General features: G+C 45.3%; 1 pseudogene; it reads left to right on the top strand.

Annotated features, from left to right (window-relative positions):
• Positions 1-46: 46 nt before the first annotated feature.
• On the top strand, positions 47-5233 carry LOC104538470 (annotated as a pseudogene).
• Positions 5234-8579: the final 3346 nt, after the last annotated feature.

The raw sequence follows: 8579 nt of genomic DNA, 5'->3' as shown, positions 1-8579 counted from the left end.
TGCCGCCACGGAGCCCCGTCAGGTCTTCCAGGTGCTGGAGGAGCAGCCGCCCGGCACCTGGGTGGGCACCATTGCCACCCGTCCCGGCTTCACCTACCGCCTGAGCGAGCACCACGCCCTCTTCGCCATCAACGCCACCTCAGGCGCCCTGCACACCCGTGCCACCATCGACCGTGAGAGCCTGGCCAGTGACGTTGTGGACCTGGTGGTGCTCTCTAGTCAGCCCACCTATCCCAGCGAGGTGCGGGTCCTGGTGCTCGACCTCAATGACAATGCACCTGTCTTCCCTGACCCCTCCATCGTGGTGACTTTCAAGGAGGACACAGGCAGCGGACGCCAGCTCATCCTGGACACAGCCACTGATGCTGACAGTGGTACTAATGGCGTGGACCATGGCTCCTACCGCATTGTGGCTGGCAATGAGGAGGGGCGTTTCCGGCTCAACATCACCCTCAACCCCAGTGGTGAAGGAGCTTTCTTACACCTGGTTTCTCGGGGTGGGCTGGACCGGGAGGCTACCCCTACTTACCAGCTCTTGGTGCAAGTGGAGGACAAGGGTGAACCCCGTCGGCGGGGGTACCTGCAAGTCAACGTCACCGTCCAGGACATCAATGACAATCCACCCATCTTCAGCCAGACTCTTTACCAGGCACGAGTGCCTGAGGATGCGCCTGTTGGGGCCAGTGTTCTCCAGGTGGCAGCAGCTGATGCTGACGAAGGCACCAATGCTGACATCCGCTACCGCCTGGAAGGAGGTGATGGTGGTGGTGGTGGAGAGGGGACTGGCAGCCTTCCGTTTGAAGTGGACCCTGAGAGTGGGGTGATCCGTATCCGGGAGCACTTGGACTATGAGATGCGACAGCAGTACTCACTAACAGTGCAGGCCATGGACCGAGGGGTGCCGGCACTGAGCGGCCGGGCCGAGGCCCTTATCCACCTGCTTGATGTCAATGATAATGAGCCTCGGGTGAAGTTTCGCTATTTCCCAGCCACCTCCCGCTTTGCCTCTGTGGATGAGAATGCAGCTCCTGGCACTGTGGTGGCCCTGCTGACAGTGAGCGATGCCGACTCCCCTGCAGCCAACGGGAATATCTCTGTGTCCATCCTGGCTGGAAATGAGCAGCGACACTTTGAGGTTCACAGCAGTAAGGTACCTAACCTCAGCCTTATAAAAGTAGCAGCTGCGTTGGACCGGGAGCGCATCCCAGCCTATATGAACGGGGCCGCCTCCCCAGCCTATAACCTTACAGTGGCAGTGGCTGATAACCACGGGGCCCCGCCACCACCTCCGGGCTCTCCCACTTCTGCCCTTTCCCCCGATGGGGCAGTTGCAGCTCCTGTGAGCCGCTCATCTGTAGCTAGCCTTGTGATCTTTGTGAATGACATCAACGACCACCCCCCTGTCTTTGGGCAGTCAGTCTACAGGGTGAATATCAGTGAGGAGGTGCCCCTGGGCAGCTACGTGCGGGGCTTGAGTGCCACAGACCGTGACTCGGGCCTCAATGCCAACCTGAAATACAGCATCGTCTCAGGCAATGAACTTGGCTGGTTTCGCATCAGTGAGCACAGCGGGCTGGTCACCACAGCTGGCCCTGAGGGTGGCACTGCTGGGCATGCTCCAGGCATGTCTATCTCCAGCAGGCTGGACCGGGAGACTGCTTCTCAGGTGGTGCTCAATATCAGTGCCCGTGACCAGGGGGTGCAGCCCAAGTTTTCATATGCACAGCTGGTGGTGACCATCCTGGATGTGAACGACAACAAACCTCGCTTCAGTCAACCTGAGGGCTACCAGGTGTCCCTGTCTGAAAACTCCCCAGCGGGATCTGAGCTCCTGGTCCTTAGTGCGACAGATGGGGACCTGGGGGACAATGGGACTGTCCGCTTCTCCCTGCAGGAAGCTGAGCCAGCTCTGGCAGTGGTTGGCCCTTTCTCAGTGGCCCCTCGCCGGATTTTTCGCTTGGATCCTGTGTCTGGCAAGCTCAGCACCATCTCACAGCTGGACAGGGAAGAGCAGGCTCACTTCTCCCTGCAGGTCTTGGCCACTGATTTAGGCTCTCCTCCCCTCTTTTCAATAGCCCGAGTTAATGTGAGTCTCCTGGATGTGAATGACAATAGTCCTGTGTTTTACCCGATCCAATATTTTGCCCACATCCAAGAGAATGAGCCAGCTGGAACCTATGTGACCACAGTGTCTGCTACGGACCCTGATCTGGGACCCAATGGGACAGTCAAGTACAGCATCTCAGCTGGAGACACCTCCAGGTTTCAGGTCCATGGCCACACAGGGGTCATCACAACAAAAATAGCCCTTGACAGGGAGGAGAAAACTGCTTACCAGTTGCAGATTGTGGCCATTGATGGTGGCCATCTTCAGTCACAGAACCAAGCCATTGTCACCATCACTGTCTTGGACACTCAGGACAATCCACCTGTTTTCAGCCAGGGCATGTACAGTTTTGTTGTCTTTGAAAATGTTGCCCTAGGTTACCACGTGGGTACTGTTTTTGCTTCCACCATGGACCTTAACACCAACATCAGTTACCTTATTACGACAGGTGACCAAAAGGGTATGTTTGCCATCAACAGAGGGACGGGGCAGATCACAACAGCCAGTGTCATTGACAGGGAGGAGCAAGAGTTTTACCAGCTGAAGGTGGTAGCTAGTGGTGGGGCGATAACTGGAGATGCTATGGTCAATATAACTGTCAAAGATTTAAATGACAATTCCCCACACTTTATTCATGCAGTGGAAATTGTAAATGTGGTTGAAAACTGGAAAGCTGGGCATACCATATTCCAGGCCAAAGCTCTTGATCCTGATGAAGGTGTTAATGGTGTGGTCCTTTACAGCTTTAAGCAAAACCCAAAGGGCTTGTTTTCAATCAATGAACAAACAGGTGCCATAAGCTTAATAGGGCCACTTGACATAAATGCTGGGTCTTACCAGGTTGAAATCCTGGCCTCGGATATGGGGGTGCCACAGCTGTCCTCTAACTTTATCCTGACTGTCTCTGTCCATGATGTAAATGATAACCCACCTGTGTTTGACCAGCTTTCCTATGAAATTGCTATTTTGGAGTCGGAGCCAGTGAATTCCAGGTTCTTTAAGGTACAGGCTTCTGACAAAGATTCAGGAGTGAATGGTGAAATAGCTTATAGTATAATTGAAGGAAATACTGGGGATGCCTTTGGCATATTCCCAGATGGTCAGCTGTATATAAAGAGTGAACTGGACCGTGAACTTCAGGAAAGATATATTTTACTGGTTGTTGCCTCTGATAGAGCAGTAGAACCACTCAATGCTACAGTGAATGTGACGGTGATTCTGGAGGATGTAAATGATAATAGACCGCTATTCAACAGTACCAACTATGTATTTTATTTTGAAGAGGAACAGAGAGGTGGATCATATGTAGGTAAAATAAATGCTGTAGATAAAGACTTTGGGCCAAATGGTGAAGTCAGATATTCGTTTGAGCATATGCAACCAGATTTTGAGCTGAACACAGTAACTGGGGAAATACGGAGCACTCATCAGTTTGACAGAGAAGCTCTTATGAGGCAAAGGGGAGCCGCAGTATTTAGTCTCACGGTAATAGCAACAGATCAGGGGTTGCCACGGCCTCTAAAGGATCAGGCAACCATACAAATCTACATGAAAGACATCAATGATAATGCCCCCAAATTCCTAAAAGATCTCTACCAAGCTACTATATCGGAATTGGCAGCAAATTTCACACAGGTTCTGAGAGTTTCTGCCTCAGATGTTGATGAAGGGATTAATGGTTTGATACACTACTCTGTAATCAAGGGAAATGAAGAAAAACAGTTTGCAGTAGATAGTAGCACAGGCCAAGTGACCCTAGTAGGCAAACTAGATCATGAAGCTACTGCGTCGTATTCACTTGTCATCCAAGCGGTAGACTCTGGAGCAGTTTCCCTAAGCTCAACTTGTATGTTGAGCATTGATGTACTGGATGAAAATGACAACAGTCCTTCCTTCCCTAAATCAACCTTGTTAGTGGATGTTTTGGAGAATATGAGAGTTGGTGAACTTGTGTCGTCTGTCACTGCCACTGATTCTGATTCAGGTGACAATGCTGACCTCCACTATAGCATTACAGGGACAAACAATCACGGGACCTTTAGCATCAGTCCAAACACTGGTAGTATTTTTCTTGCAAAGAAACTGGACTTTGAGACACAATCTCTGTATAAGCTAAATATAACAGCAAAAGACCAAGGAAGGCCACCGCGGTCATCTACAATGTCAGTGGTAATACATGTTAGGGATTTTAATGACAACCCTCCTAATTTTCCTCCAGGGGACATCTTTAAATCTATTGTTGAGAATGTTCCTGTTGGTACCTCCGTCATTTCTGTGACTGCTCATGATCCGGATGCAGATATTAATGGGCAGCTAATGTATGCAATCATTCAACAGATGCCAAGGGGCAATCATTTCCGTATAGATGAAGTCAGAGGGACAATATTTACCAATGCTGAAATAGATCGTGAGTTTGCTAATCTCTTTGAGTTAATAGTCAAAGCCACTGATCAGGCTGTTCCTGTGGAGTCCAGGCGATTTGCTTTGAAGAACGTGACCATTTTAGTGACAGATCAAAATGACAATGTTCCTGTGTTCATATCGCAAAATGCGCTCGCGGCTGACCCTTCAGTAGTGATCGGTTCTATCCTAACGACAATTATTGCTGCAGATCCTGACGAGGGTGCCAATGGAGAAGTGGAATATGAAATAATCAATGGAGATACCGAAACTTTCATTGTGGATCGCTATAGTGGAGATTTAAGAGTAGCATCAGCTTTGGTGCCTTCTCAGCTCATATACAATCTCATAGTTTCTGCCACAGATCTTGGCCCTGAGAGAAGAAAATCCACCACTGAGATGACTATAATTCTGCAGGGGGTTGATGGGCCTGTTTTCACTCAGCCAAAATATATAACCATCTTAAAAGAAGGCGAGCCTATTGGGACAAATGTGATATCTATTGAAGCGGCGAGTCCACGGGGCTCAGAAGCTCAGGTGGAATATTACATCGTGTCTGTCCGATGCGAAGATAAGAGTCTTGGGCGCCTCTTCACCATCGGGCGCCATACTGGTGTCATTCAGACCGCTGCCATTTTGGACAGGGAGCAAGGAGCACGTCTCTACTTGGTGGATGTTTATGCCATCGAAAAATCATCTGTTTTGCCCCGCACACAACGAGCAGAGGTAAAGTTTTTATTCAGTAATTATTTATATGTTTGCTTTCTAAATGAGCCATTTCATGTATTTGTTGTTAGGTGTTTTACAGATGGTAGAGCACAAGCAGAAGACCTGGAACCTTGGTATTTAAATATAACCTTTCAATGAGTATACCTCAAACTGTTTTCCTCAAAGCCACCTCTAGATCTTAGAGAGAGGCTTAGGCGTAGTGCTTAAATTTGGCTATTGTAGGCACAATGTTGGTCAAATACATGTTAAGTACTAAATGCTAAGGTGCTAGAAGCTTTAATCACAGGCATTTCATAGTTCTGTATGCCTTCTAATTTAGCAGTTATTAATTATTTTAAGTCTTTCTACTCTCATGTGAGTTATACCTGAACTTCTTTCACTACAGTCGTCATATCAATATTTTTCTGAGAACTGTCCAGTAGGGGATTGCTCTCAGAACAGCGTATCTATTACCAACTCTTGGATGTTCTTGGTGTCCCTCAGGTCTCCTCATGCATCTCCAGTTTAGGTTACTTCTTTACCCTCACTAATGAGCATAGAAATGGTTGTGTTTCTATTCTTGGATGTGATAGATGGTAAAAGTATAAAATTTTAGTGAGCAGCTTTCCTTATCACAAAGCTGTGGGGTTTGGTCTTGACTGAAAGGTCTTTAAATGTTCTCTGTAGGACTGGCTTCAGGAGAAAAGGGTGGAAAACAAGATTGAAACATCAGCTGTGAAGTATAAATGTTTCATTTGCTGTATCTGATAACTGAGCCACAGAGCTGATCATTTACTCCATTCTCGCTGTCTTCTCTGGGAAGACACAGAAGTCTGGTGTGAAAGGGTACCTTGTGTTTGTTTTAACTTGCACTGTATTCTGGAGCTGCCTTCTGCACTTCACAATGAGACATTTAACTTACAGTTCCTGGAAATTTGGGGCCAGCACCAGCAGAGGATGCTGGTAGTGTGTGATGGTTCAACCATTTTTCTTGCCAGCTGAGCACATTACCTCAATATTGTATAACCCTGTGCTTTGTAGGCATCACCCCGAGCCATACTTCCGCTAGGCAATTATGCCTTAGTTTTGAGGATAGTGTGGTGGTTTAGGCTTTTTCTTTTTGATTTTTAGCAGGTGTGGCATTTCTAATTCTTGCAGCTAAAGCTTTTTTTTTTTTCTCTTGATAGCCACTTCTTTGTTGGTTTACTGTAGTTTAATTAAGACCTATATAGGTATGCAACCTTACTTTCCTATATTGGCAGTGACTGATGCTCTACAAAGTGATTGTTAGCCAGGAAACTTGAGCAAAACTCAAAGATTTCTTCGCATGTGTGAGAGAGCTGGTCTTGGTGTGTCTGTTATGTCCTATTGATTACTGTGTTTTTAAGAGCAATAATGTTTCAGAAAATTACCTGTTCAAGTAGTACTGGTGGTTTAAATAAGGCATGCTATTCTTGTGAGACAATTCCTGTTATAGATCTTTTTGGCCCTGCTAGTAATTTGTAAAAGATTAAACCTTTATAATTTTTTGTCTTTATTATTTTGTCTTGATGTAGAGTTGTTTTGAGGGTTAAGCCATTGTTACTGAACCTTTGGATCACAGTCCAGCAACCTGGAGTCTTCCTGCAGAAGGACTCATGGGAGACCCAGTGGTTGCAATAGGCTTGCATGTTGTAAAAGTATTTAATATGAATGTTTAGTGAGCAGGAAAGAGAACAACCATTGAAACTTTAAACAAATTTTACATTGTTGAATACAGACCACTTTTGAAATCAAAAGCAAATGTTTTATTCTGTAAAAAACATTAAAAGCAATAGTTGCAAACTAGGATTTCATATTATTGGTTGCATCTTTATAGCTTCTAAAATGCTTCTTCTGTAAAACATAATTAGCTTACTATGCTTCTTCAGAAATATATTATAAATTATAATCAGCTATCAACTTTAAAAAAATATAACCATATGCCGTCTCTCTCTTGACTGATTTAATTTCTCTGGAATGGCTTCTGCTGTCCCACACTTGAACAAGAACTACTACAGTAAAATTCCTTGTGCAAGCTGACTGTCAGGGGGTGCTGAATAAGCAATTCAGTTTTTTTTCCGTGTTGCTTTTGGATGTTAACTTTTTTGTTCACTGGGATAGTGATTTGATTTATTGAGTGCACGCATTCTGGTCTTAAGAGTTTACTGCCGATTTTCTTTCATAAAAAACAAAACAAAACTGCCAGCACTCAAGTACATAAACTTTCACTGTTATCACCGTAAAACACACCGATTCTAAGGTCTTGGTGCATCAGGTGTGTAATTCAGAAGCTTTAATATTTTCATCCAATCTTGGTTTTTTAGGTGATAGTTTGAATATTGATATAACCAGAACACTGATGAAGGACAATGATTATGCACGAACCTATAGAATATATACAGCCACAAAACTTAAATGCTCTTTTACACATATGATGTGTTCAACTTTTTCTCGTATACAGATGGTATGATGAAGACTGATTTTAGATTCCCCCATAAGAAGTACGTTGCAATGCACTGATGCAGGTGTGCAGATAAAACTTAATAGGTCTGGTACCACTATACCTTAGAGTTTTCCGAGGAAATATGCTGTGTGGATATGTCTTGTTTGTTTGTTTGTTTTCTGGGTTCTTTGGGTGGGGGGATAAGGTTGGGTATTGTGTTTTGGAGTTTTTTCCACCTTCTCTTATGAAGAGTATACTGGGTTTTGTTTCTGAATCTGGTTAAAGAAAAGCAAAAAAACACTAATGATATGCTTTCTGACTTCTCCATTCTTCTTCACTGCCTGCTACGCTGTCTGCCCTGATGCCAAGCATCATTGTAATTGCACTGTGACACGCGAGTGAACCACTGAGCATTCAGAGCCACTCAGTGTTGAACTGGCTGAGATTGCTGAAGAGAGCAGCAGTTGCAAGAAAGTTAATAGATCTTTTACTTAATGTAGACTTTAGGAATGGTTTTGGGTGGCAGATACCTGGTGTGAAATAAGAGATATTTACAACTTTGAAACAGTGACTAAGCATAGTATAAAAGAAGAGCAGGCGTGCATTAAACCACTTACTCTGTAAGTGAATCAACCTGTGTCCTTGGGAAATGGTATGATAGTCTGTTTCTCAAGTTCTGTCACTAAATTCTACCTTTTTTTTTTTTTTTTAAATCGTATCAACTATATTGAAAAGATCCACCCAGTGCTCCAACTGAAAGTCTTTCCAGCTTTTCTCATCCATCCCTGGGGTTTGCCCTATAGGGTCAGACTATAGATCCATAGCTACTGGGAATATATGCTGCCCGTTCTGAAGAGAGGGTCCAAGGGAAGAGCCATGCCATGGCAGGACTGTGCTGAA

This window comes from Mesitornis unicolor, unplaced genomic scaffold (genome assembly GCF_000695765.1).
Source record: "Mesitornis unicolor isolate BGI_N332 unplaced genomic scaffold, ASM69576v1 scaffold46163, whole genome shotgun sequence".
Taxonomy (NCBI): domain Eukaryota; kingdom Metazoa; phylum Chordata; class Aves; order Mesitornithiformes; family Mesitornithidae; genus Mesitornis; species Mesitornis unicolor.
This window is presented reverse-complemented; position numbering and strand designations above follow the sequence as displayed.